This window comes from Schistocerca cancellata, chromosome 3 (assembly GCF_023864275.1).
Source record: "Schistocerca cancellata isolate TAMUIC-IGC-003103 chromosome 3, iqSchCanc2.1, whole genome shotgun sequence".
Classification (NCBI taxonomy): Eukaryota; Metazoa; Arthropoda; class Insecta; order Orthoptera; family Acrididae; genus Schistocerca; species Schistocerca cancellata.
Genome location: NC_064628.1, coordinates 766,330,626 through 766,342,874, shown reverse-complemented (window position 1 = coordinate 766,342,874; position 12,249 = coordinate 766,330,626). Strand labels below are relative to the sequence as shown.

The following is a 12,249-nucleotide window of genomic DNA, read 5'->3' as shown; positions in this document are numbered from 1 at the left end:
GGACTAGTCAGCCAACGGAATGCAATATATCGTATAAAGAATTAACAACTGCATCATAAACATATTTACAATTAAACCATCCATTCCGCCACAGATGTTTACACATACTGAGTAATATATAATTTTATGATACACAATACATCATATAGCCGGTAACGGCACTGCACAGTAGCCATCATAGAGACAAACAAGAACATAACATCGTTGTTGTTGTTGTTAAATATTCTATAATATTAAGTTTATGTATCTAAGGGTATCGAATAGACCGTTTTCCACATTTACACTGATGAAATGAAGCAGTGATTCGATTTATTAATCTATGATTACCGTTGGGTATAATATGAATGAAGGTGAGCTAGAATCATAAGTATGTCAAAGTTAAAGAGATATGTAATTGCAAATGACAAGAATTGGTCATGTCATACACTGTAAATTACAATATTTTATTTTAGCTACTGAATAATTAGTATACGAACGGAGGTCCTTTGTATATAAGTGTTGTACGAAATGTGTAACTTGTTCGAGCTCTCACTGGCTGAAGTGTCACGACGTTGCTGGCAAATGTGCTCTTGGGAACAGAATGGACGTAGAGAATGGAGTATGGTTCGTGACATCGATATAAGTTACGGGCATCTAAGAATGCAAGTGAAGAAACTTATATATTGAGTACACGTCGTGGCTTGATCTAGTGGTAAGATCGTCATCTTTCGTGTCACGCTAAATAATTCAAGGGCTGTGATATATTTCAATATTTAGCTTTATTTAATATAAAACCGCTTGTAGGACCACCATTCTGTAGCAGTTTGGACCTTATTCAAGCCATCTGTTCTTAAAAGTTAAATCTGCAGTTTATTATGTTTATTACAAATGTTTCCCTGTTTTTTATGTTCATTAATATGTAATTCGCAAAATCTGTCTAGTCTCAAATATTCGAACGCAGGATCATCTAGTAAATTACCTTGCTAAAACAGCAACAGGACGTAAAGCAGAAGGCGTACGGTTCTTCCCTAAGATATTTACGAGTCAAGTATTATTCAGAGCTGTGCAGTAGCCCATATGTCTCATTAAAAGCAGAGCAGTAACATAGGAAGTAGCATCCGATACAGATGACAAAGAATATACATAAACATCTATCCACTGATGACGGGCTCTATGCACGAATAATGGTCTGGCTATTAAGTAATTTAAATGCAGTGCATAATGGTTCAAATGGCTCTGAGCACTATGGGACTCAACATCTTAGGTCATAAGTCCCCGAGAACTTAGAACTACTTAAACCTAACTAACCTAAGGACATCACACACACCCATGCCCGAGGCAGGATTCGAACCAGCGACCGTAGCAGTCCCGCGGTTCCGGACTGCAGCGCCAGAACCGCACGGCCACTGCGGCCGGCGCAGTGCATAATGTATAGCAAGAGTCTTAACAAATACGACAAGCTGCGAAGCACCTAGCATTCAAGATTTTCAGATGTATTTAACCGTACATTCGACAACTGCAAATAACTAATCATTATTGAAATACTCCATATTGACATAGAATGCAGTCTCGCAATCACGTACTGCTGCAGAATGAATTTTCCCTCTGCAGCGAAGAGTGCGCTGATATGGAACTTTCTGGTAGATCAAAACTGTGTGCTGGACCGGGATTCAACCTGGGACTTTTGCCTTTTGCGGACAAGTTCTCTATTCGACGGATCTGTCCAAGTGCAACCCACAATTCGCCCTCATAGTTGGACTGCCGCCCTTCCGTCATCCTCTACCTTCCAAGTTTTACAGAATTTTTCCTGTATACCTTGCGGAGCTAGCACTCCTAAATGAAATTATGTTGCTGAAACGCGGCATAGCCACAGCCTGGGGCACTCTTCCGGAGTGAATTTTCACTCTGCAGCAGTGTTTGCTGATTTAAACTTTCTGGCAGGCAAGCAAAGTCCCAGATTCGAATCCCTGTCCAGTATACATTATTAACCTGCAAGGAAGTTTCATTTACTTCTGTTTTACAAAGTAAACCTGCCTACAACCCTACTTTCAAGTCAAGGTGTTTACGGCATGGTGCAGTTTCCAACCTTTATGAAAGCTCTTTAGCACCGTCTACACAGAATACCTTGCAGGCGGCTGAACCTACCCCTCGGGATCTTCGAGACAACAATACAATACGACTTTAATTTGAAAACCAGCATTACATCTGAGAGATACCGAGGATAAAGAGCCTTGCTAGAACTGGTCCTATATCGAAAGGAAAAGATGATACTTGTGTTTCAACTTCTCGTCTTTAAATCCCGTCGACAATAAGATCATTAGAGACAGCACGGTAGTTCGGATTGAGAACGAAATTGGCAGTGTTCTTTTCAAGACAACCATCTTGGTATTTGTCTTAAGAGATTTAGGAGAATCGTGGAAAACGTAAATCTGGATGGTCGGACGGGGATTTGAACCGATGTCCCACCTTGTTCGGTGGTATGGCGAAAGCGTAATACTAAATACAGCAGTTATTTACTTGTACAGATTCGACTCCTAAATGAGATCAACAGCAGCGTAACTATTAATAACAAAAAACAACCGGTTTAATGTCCTACTCATCTATTACATTACATGTAAGGGAAAGAGCCGTCGTAGTTCAACGTCTGGGCGACATTGGGCTCATAAAAGACTGATCATTCGCTTAGTTGGGCTTGAGGGGAAAGATCTCCTGTTTGATTTAATGACCTACGCATGCATCACTGAAGCATTTTATGGATACCACGGAAAATGTAAATCAAGATGGAAGCAAGAAGACCTGAAAAATTAGGTCAGAAAATACACTCCTGGAAATTGAAATAAGAACACCGTGAATTCATTGTCCCAGGAAGGGGAAACTTTATTGACACATTCCTGGGGTCAGATACATCACATGATCACACTGACAGAACCACAGGCACATAGACACAGGCAACAGAGCATGCACAATGTCGGCACTAGTACAGTGTATATCCACCTTTCGCAGCAATGCAGGCTGCTATTCTCCCATGGAGACGATCGTAGAGATGCTGGATGTAGTCCTGTGGAACGGCTTGCCATGCCATTTCCACCTGGCGCCTCAGTTGGACCAGCGTTCGTGCTGGACGTGCAGACCGCGTGAGACGACGCTTCATTCAGTCCCAAACATGCTCAATGGGGGACAGATCCGGAGATCTTGCTGGCCAGGGTAGTTGACTTACACCTTCTAGAGCACGTTGGGTGGCACGGGATACATGCGGACGTGCATTGTTCTGTTGGAACAGCAAGTTCCCTTGCCGGTCGAGGAATGGTAGAACGATGGGTTCGATGACGGTTTGGATGTACCGTGCACTATTCAGTGTCCCCTCGACGATCACCAGTGGTGTACGGCCAGTGTAGGAGATCGCTCCCCACACCATGATGCCGGGTGTTGGCCCTGTGTGCCTCGGTCGTATGCAGTCCTGATTGTGGCGCTCACCTGCACGGCGCCAAACATACATACGACCATCATTGGCACCAAGGCAGAAGCGACTCTCATCGCTGAAGACGACACGTCTCCATTCGTCCCTCCATTCACGCCTGTCGCGACACCACTGGAGGCGGGCTGCACGATGTTGGGGCGTGAGCGGAAGACGGCCTAACGGTGTGCGGGACCGTAGCCCAGCTTCATGGAGACGGTTGCGAATGGTCCTCGCCGATACCCCAGGAGCAACAGTGTCCCTAATTTGTTGGGAAGTGGCGGTGCGGTCCCCTACGGCACTGCGTAGGATCCTACGGTCTTGGCGTGCATACGTGCGTCGCTGCGGTCCGGTCCCAGGTCGACGGGCACGTGCACCTTCCGCCGACCACTGGCGACAACATCGATGTACTGTGGAGACCTCACGCCCCACGTGTTGAGCAATTCGGCGGTACGTCCACCCGGCCTCCCGCATGCCCACTATACGCCCACGCTCAAAGTCCGTCAACTGCACATACGGTTCACGTCCACGCTGTCGCGGCATGCTACCAGTGTTAAAGACTGCGATGGAGCTCCGTATGCCACGGCAAACTGGCTGACACTGACGGGGGCGGTGCACAAATGCTGCGCAGCTAGCTTCATTCGACGGCCAACACCGCGGTTCCTGGTGTGTCCGCTGTGCCGTGCGTGTGATCATTGCTTGTACAGCCCTCTCGCAGTGTCCGGAGCAAGTATGGTGGGTCTGACACACCGGTGTCAATGCGTTCTTTTTTCCATTTCCAGGAGTGTATAAACACGTCGCACAAACGATCGTGACTTCGTGCACTCTGAATAGCCCTGCATGCCGGGTCGGGAGTCATTTGCGGGCATACGAGGTGCATTCAAGTTCTAAGGCCTCCGATTTTTTTTTTTTTTTAATTAACTACTCACCCGAAATCGATGAAACTGGCGTTACTTCTCGACGTAATCGCCCTGCAGACGCACACATTTTTCACAACGCTGAAGCCATGATTCCATGGCAGCGGCGAACGCTTCTTTAGGAGTCTGTTTTGACCACTGGAAAATCGCTGAGGCAATAGCAGCACAGCTGGTGAATGTGCGGCCACGGAGAGTGTCTTTCATTGTTGGAAAAAGCCAAAAGTCACTAGGAGCCAGGTCAGGTGAGTAGGGAGCATGAGGAATCACTTCAAAGTTGTTATCACGAAGAAACTGTTGCGTAACATTAGCTCGATGTGCGGGTGCGTTGTCTTGGTGAAACAGCACACGTGCAGCCCTTCCCGGACGTTTTTGTTGCAGTGCAGGAAGGAATTTGTTCTTCAAAACATTTTCGTAGGATGCACCTGTTACGGTAGTGCCTTTGGAATGCAATGGCTAAGGATTACGCCCTCGCTGTCCCAGAGCTCCAACACCATCATTTTTTCAGCACTGGCGGTTACCCGAAATTTTTTTGTTGGCGGTGAATCTGTGTGCTTCCACTGAGCTGACTGGCGCTTTGTTTCTGGATTGAAAAATGGCATCCACGTCTCATCCATTGTCACAACCGACGAAAAGAAAGTCCCATTCATGCTGTCGTTGCACGTCAACATTGCTTGGCAACATACCACACGGGCAGCCATGTGGTCGTCCGTCAGCATTCGTGGCACCCACCTGGATGACACTTTTCGCATTTTCAGGTCGTCATGCAGGATTGTGTGCACAGAACCAGCAGAAATGCCAACTCTGGAGGCGATCTGTTCAACAGTCATTCGGCGATCCCCCAACTCCACTTTCTCGATCATGTCGTCAGACCGGCTTGTGCGAGCCCGAGGTTGTTTCGGTTCATTGTCACACGATGTTCTGCCTTCATTAAACTGTCGCACCCACAAACGCACTTTCGACACATCCATAACTCCATCACCACATGTCTCCTTCAACTGTCGATGAATTTCAATTGGTTTCACACCACACAAATTCAGAAAACGAATGATTGCATGCTGTTCAAGTAAGGAAAACGTCGCCATTTTAAGTATTTAAAACAGTTCTCATTCTCGCCGCTGGCGGTAAAATTCCATCTGCTGTACGGTGCTGTCATCTCTGGGACGTATTGACAATGAATGCGGCCTAATTTTAAAACAATGCGCATGTTTCTCTCTCTTTCCAGTCCGGAGAAAAAAAATCGGAGGCCTTAGAACTTGAATGCACCTCGTAAGCTGAGCTCTCCGGGCATGCCTCGCGGATCTAATAAAAAATATTAAATTAGCTATACCTCTCCTCTGTATTTCAAAATAAGGCTACGTCATCAGTAGGGTTTGTATTTGACATTAGCATCTAAAAAGTTAAAACAAATTCGGCAAATGAGAAAAATGGTTGTCAAGATTTCCCCACAACCAGAATTGTGCTTTCCGAATACAAACAAAGTACAGCTTACTTCGAATTACTAAATTTATTCACACGTAAAAAATCACAATTCATTAGATCAGTCGCGTAAGAGCATTCGTTGTGAACAGAGCATATTTATTAGCAAGATATACAGCGTAACGCTACAAAGACTTGCCGTACAAAGGTTAATCATTGCTATCAAGCAGACTGTAGTCTCCATCAGCGTTGCATGCGGCATGTGTAATTACAATGCTTTGGCGACGTTTTGGGCACACAAAATGTTTCCTGGGGGTCAATATACGGTTGGTCATGAACGCCTACGCACGACAGGGCCGATATCTGGGCCTAACAGCACGACGAAACCAACATATGTCTGCAGAACTTACAGCTATCTCATATGATTCTAGTTCCAGTGTCCGCTCACGGCAATGCAGAGACGAGCCGCTTTCTTGCGGAATCACCAGCATCAGTATTGGATGATAGATGGAGAACTGTACTCTTCACAGGTCAGTCACACTTCGATTTGGAGAACGGGGCTAGCTGGTTGATCTGGTTGGCTGGTGCGGGGAGACAAAGCTAGACGAGTGTACGAAGTTCAAACTGCTTGGGAGGGACATTGTTAACCATTGGTGGTATAGAGATGAGGTACGGAAACAACATGTGCTATATTCGGAGATGAAGCTAGTCTAGACATTTTTTTTCAAGCACGTATCTCAGTAATGGGAACGGCTATCAACTGCCAACATGGCTCCTGATCTGCCTCCTAGCAAGCACGTCACATCGTTGCCCAGCACACTGGGAAGATAATGGTAAGCATATCTTCTGTTAACTATTCAGATGGAAAGACTTTCTGGTTTCCTTGGATTTTCAATGTTTACCTTCGGTTCAACGCAGTAATTAATGAAACGTGGTGGATATACTCGTGTGACAGAGTCTTTCGATTAAATATTGCAATCCAATCTTCATGCTAAGGAAAGAAGCTCTTACATCTTGATTACGTGCCACTTTTGACTGCTAGTATTCCCAACGCTACGTTGCAACGCGATCAATTACTACTACGCTCATCTTCGATCGAAAAAACTACGAATATACCAAAAGTTGAGTTACACATTCAACTTAAACGAAGATCAACGATACGTCCAACTTAACAGCTACTTTCCGAAAAATCTGGGCAGACGTCGATAGCTTAGTTTAATGTACGCCTACTTAGTTTAAGAGAGCTATTATCATCAGATAGACAACCGCCTTACTTAAAAATAACCCTCGTATTAAGACTTAAGTGGAAAGAAGGCCCCTGGAATAGAAATATTGTATCAGAATTACTGACATCATTGGGAGATCTAGCAATGACAAAATTATTCCACCTGGCATTCAAGATATATCAGACAGGCGAAATACCCTCTGACTTCAGGAAGAATGTAATAATTCCAACTTCCAAAGAAGGCAGATGTCAACACTATCGAACTATCAGTTTCAGAAAGTCATTATTACAAAATATTGACACAAATTATATACAGAAAAACAGAAAAGTTGGTACAAGCCGACCTCAGGGTAGATCAATGAGTTCTGAAGAAACGTAAGACGCGCAAGGCAATATTGACGTTACGACTTATCCTGCGAGATACACTCCTGGAAATGGAAAAAAGAACACATTGACACCGGTGTGTCAGACCCACCATACTTGCTCCGGACACTGCGAGAGGGCTGTACAAGCAATGATCACACGCACGGCACAGCGGACACACCAGGAACCGCGGTGTTGGCCGTCGAATGGCGCTAGCTGCGCAGCATTTGTGCACCGCCGCCGTCAGTGTCAGCCAGTTTGCCGTGGCATACGGAGCTCCATCGCAGTCTTTAACACTGGTAGCATGCCGCGACAGCGTGGACGTGAACCGTATGTGCAGTTGACGGACTTTGAGCGAGGGCGTATAGTGGGCATGCGGGAGGCCGGGTGGACGTACCGCCGAATTGCTCAACACGTGGGGCGTGAGGTCTCCACAGTACAACGATGTTGTCGCCAGTGGTCGGCGGAAGGTGCACGTGCCCGTCGACCTGGGACCGGACCGCAGCGACGCACGGATGCACGCCAAGATCGTAGGATCCTACGCAGTGCCGTAGGGGACCGCACCGCCACTTCCCAGCAAATTAGGGACACTGTTGCTCCTGGGGTATCGGCGAGGACCATTCGCAACCGTCTCCATGAAGCTGGGCTATGGTCCCGCACACCGTTAGGCCGTCTTCCGCTCACGCCCCAACATCGTGCAGCCCGCCTCCAGTGGTGTCGCGACAGGCGTGAATGGAGGGACGAATGGAGACGTGTCGTCTTCAGCGATGAGAGTCGCTTCTGCCTTGGTGCCAATGATGGTCGTATGCGTGTTTGGCGCCGTGCAGGTGAGCGCCACAATCAGGACTGCATACGACCGAGGCACACAGGGCCAACACCCGGCATCATGGTGTGAGGAGCGATCTCCTACACTGACTGGTGATCGTCGAGGGGACACTGAATAGTGCACGGTACATCCAAACCGTCATCGAACCCATCGTTCTACCATTCCTCGACCGGCAAGGGAACTTGCTGTTCCAACAGGACAATGCACGTCCGCATGTATCCCGTGCCACCCAACGTGCTCTAGAAGGTGTAAGTCAACTACCCTGGCCAGCAAGATCTCCGGATCTGTCCCCCATTGAGCATGTTTGGGACTGGATGAAGCGTCGTCTCACGCGGTCTGCACGTCCAGCACGAACGCTGGTCCAACTGAGGCGCCAGGTGGAAATGGCATGGCAAGCCGTTCCACAGGACTACATCCAGCATCTCTACGATCGTCTCCATGGGAGAATAGCAGCCTGCATTGCTGCGAAAGGTGGATATACACTGTACTAGTGCCGACATTGTGCATGCTCTGTTGCCTGTGTCTATGTGCCTGTGGTTCTGTCAGTGTGATCATGTGATGTATCTGACCCCAGGAATGTGTCAATAAAGTTTCCCCTTCCTGGGACAATGAATTCACGGTGTTCTTATTTCAATTTCCAGGAGTGTATGTTGCAGAAAGGCAAACCTACGTTCATAGCACCTACAGACTTATAGAAAGCTTTTGACAATGTTCACTGGACTACACTCATTGAAATTAATAAAGTAGCAGGGATAAATTACAGGGACCGAAAAGTTATTTACAACTTGTCGAGAAACAAGACTGCATTTACGAAGAGTCGAAGAATATGAATGGGAAGCAGTGGTTGAGAACGGAGTGAGAAAGGATTGTGAAGGAGAATAAATGGAAACTTTACCTTTGTCGATGACACTGTAATTATGTCAGAGACTGCTAATGAGTTCAGCTATTTGGGAAGCGAAGTAAGTGATGATGGCCGAAGTGAGAGGAAATAAAGCATAAACAGGCAATATAAGAAAGGCATTTTTAAAAACGGGAATTTGTTAACATCTAATACCAAGAAATCTTTTGTTCAGGTATTTGTCTACGATGCAGCCACGCAGTGAAACGAGGACAACAGGCAGTTCAGACAAGAAGAGAATAGTTGCGTTTTAAATTTAGTGCTATAAAAGAATGCTGCAGGTTACGAGTACAATGAGTAGATCGAACCACATGTGAGACGTTACTGAATCTAAATGAGAAAATCAGAAATGTATAGTAGAAGTTGACTAAAAGAAGAGATCGGTTGATAGGGCCACATCCCCTGAGTCATCAAGGAATTGCCAATTTGGTAATGGGAGCGAGTGTGTGGCAGTGGGGAGGGGGGGGGGGGCTGTACAGGGAGAGCAAGGCTTGCATACAGTAAGAACCTCCAATTAAATGTTGATTGCGATAGTTACCCAGAGATGAAGATGCTTGCACAGGATTGACTAGCAAGGAGAGCTGCATCAAACCAGTCTTCGGACTTAAGGTGACGGTGACGACGACGACGACGACGACGACGACGTCGACAACAACAACAAAGCAACACGTAACAAATCGGTTGGGAAAACGTTTAAGTCGAATTGAAACGCACGAATTACTTCCATCGTTTGGGAGACAGCTGCTGAACAGTTGTCTCGTTGGAAGCAGTGTCCGTATTTCGACGATTAAAAGGCAGAGAACGTCAGACTTGATTTTTGCTTCACTTAGAAATGTAAGCCGGCCGCTGTGACCGAGCGGTTCTAGGCGATTCAGTCTGGAACCGCGCTGCTGCTACGGTAGCAGGTTCGAATCCTGCCTCGGGCATGGATGTGTGTGATGTCCTTAGGTTAGTTAGGTTTGTGTGTGATGTCCTTAGGTTAGTTGGGTTTAAGAGTTGTTCTACGTCTAGGGGAGTGATGACCTCAGATGGTAAGTCCCATAGTGCTTAGAGCCATTTGAACCATTTAGAAGTGCACTACCGCAACAAGAGACAAAGGACAGCGCATAATTAATTGCAGAGTGACTTACATACGTTACATTCGTGCGAATGCCCATCCGTTAAAACAACCTTCAACAATTTTTTTTGTTCTGACAATGTTAAACCTGAATTGTGGATTAAAAAAAAATAACTTTTGCAGTTATTAAAAAATTACATCCGCGATAAGTATGCGTGGATCGTTCGACTAACACGGTCCTGCTCGCAAAAGACAGGAATCTAAAGGGGATCTGACTTTTTATTCGCTTCTCGAATCGCGATAAATAAAGATATCCATATTCAATAACCACGACATAAAGCTAAAAGCATTAGTCAATCCACTGCTTAGGCCTGAAATAATCAATCGCTAGGAATGTACTGTTCTTGGTTTCTTGTCATAGAAATTGGGAGCTCAATTCCTCTAGGTAACTGACACCGTGAAATTGTTTTAACACAAACTACTAGATCATCTCAAACGAAAGAACACTTGTCACGGCAGCTGCTCAGTCCACAGAGTCAAAGGATTGGTACGACAGGTAGACAAATAGACAAAGCTGCGTATTTTGCTAACAGAATACTGTTGACTAACAACACTATTAATTGCCTACGGGCGTTCCCCGACGCTTGAGTATGCAAATAACTCAAGGGCGCATTCATTGGCAGTCAGCCGAATCCTTTGAATACGATGCCATTGAAACAATAATTGACTATAGCATTTTTTATATCAATGATAGCTGGAGAACTCGATGGTTGTTTGGATCTACAATGACAAGAAGAAAAAAAGCAATGGACAACCAGTTAGTCGTACTTTTCGTCGACAGAACAAATTATTTGGCCGAAACTAGCCCTTGTGCCTAATGATACTTCTTGTCAAAATTACAACATTTTCCTCAAGTTGGGGAGGTGTGACTTTTCTAAAATAATACAAAACGTTTCGTGTACATTGACTTTGTACATAAAGGACGAAAAAAACTTTGTGAATCGGCAATTACCCGTTGCCAGTACAACATTGCGACGTTCATTTAAAAACGATATAACCAATAATCACATCCCTGTCTGAAAATAATAAACTGTTTCGTCTCTCTAATGACACAACTGTAGACGTGGAGCTAAAGCGTCACAAAAACAAATGTTCATTAATGTAACCTGTGATCTACGGGAACCGGCAAGTTTCTCTTCATGTAAGGCTGTCTTCCGCTTTCAGGCTGCGGCCGTGAGTTCCCGCTGTCGAGGACAACCAACTTCCACTAAGTCTGGTGTAAAACTATCTCGTTACAGGGCTGTGGTGCAAACCCTCCTCTACATGTGCAACGCCATAGCAGTACCGAGCGAGATGGCGCAGTGGTTCGAAGACACTGCACTCGCATTCGGGAGAACGGTGGTTTAAAATCCCCTTCAAGGCCATCTAGATTTAGGTTTTTCCGTAGTTTCCTAATTTACTTAAAGCAAATGCCGGGATGGGTTCTTTGAAAATGACACGGCCGATTTTGCTTCTCCTAATAATATTCCTTCCATTATTTTATCCATTTTGATTAGAAAACTATTCCTTCCTTCCGACATAAATACCTGTCTAAGGGAGGTGGGTGAGCCAAACATGCGGCACGGTTTTCATGATCACAATGATTGTTTTTCATTTCCGCTGCTGACCACGATGGCAAATTAGAATAAATCTCCAGTTTATCACACTACTCTAAAGAAGGATCTACGTAACCAACATTAGTTCCAAGTCTGAAATTTTCTTACACACCTCTCTGTGTCTACGTACCTGCATCGGTTCGTCTCCAATGTACTACACTTCCGTCTGTCATGTATGATTCATCACTCATTAGCCGTAGATTCGAAATACTCACGAAATAATGTTTCTAGGCACACTGTAGAAACTTTTCCGGAGTCATCTTGTCATCCATATAAGCTGTCGCCCTACAACTCACGTATTCAGAAAGTATCTCGGTGGATTTCTGTAGCAATATACAACATTTAATAAGAAAGTTTTGCAACAACACCTCGTGCGAATACCAGGTCACAGAATTCTCCAATATACTTGAACCAAGAGCCGAATGGGAAAACAAATATTGCAAGACCTTGCAAGAGATG

The 12,249-nt window shown here is 45.5% G+C and overlaps 1 protein-coding gene across 3 annotated transcripts in view; it reads right to left on the bottom strand.

Moving 5' to 3' along the window:
- The window catches only part of LOC126175799 (A-kinase anchor protein 1, mitochondrial), a 285,989-nt gene that overhangs the window by 61,397 nt on the left and 212,343 nt on the right, over positions 1-12,249 (bottom strand). The gene's annotated exons all lie outside the window — the stretch shown is intronic.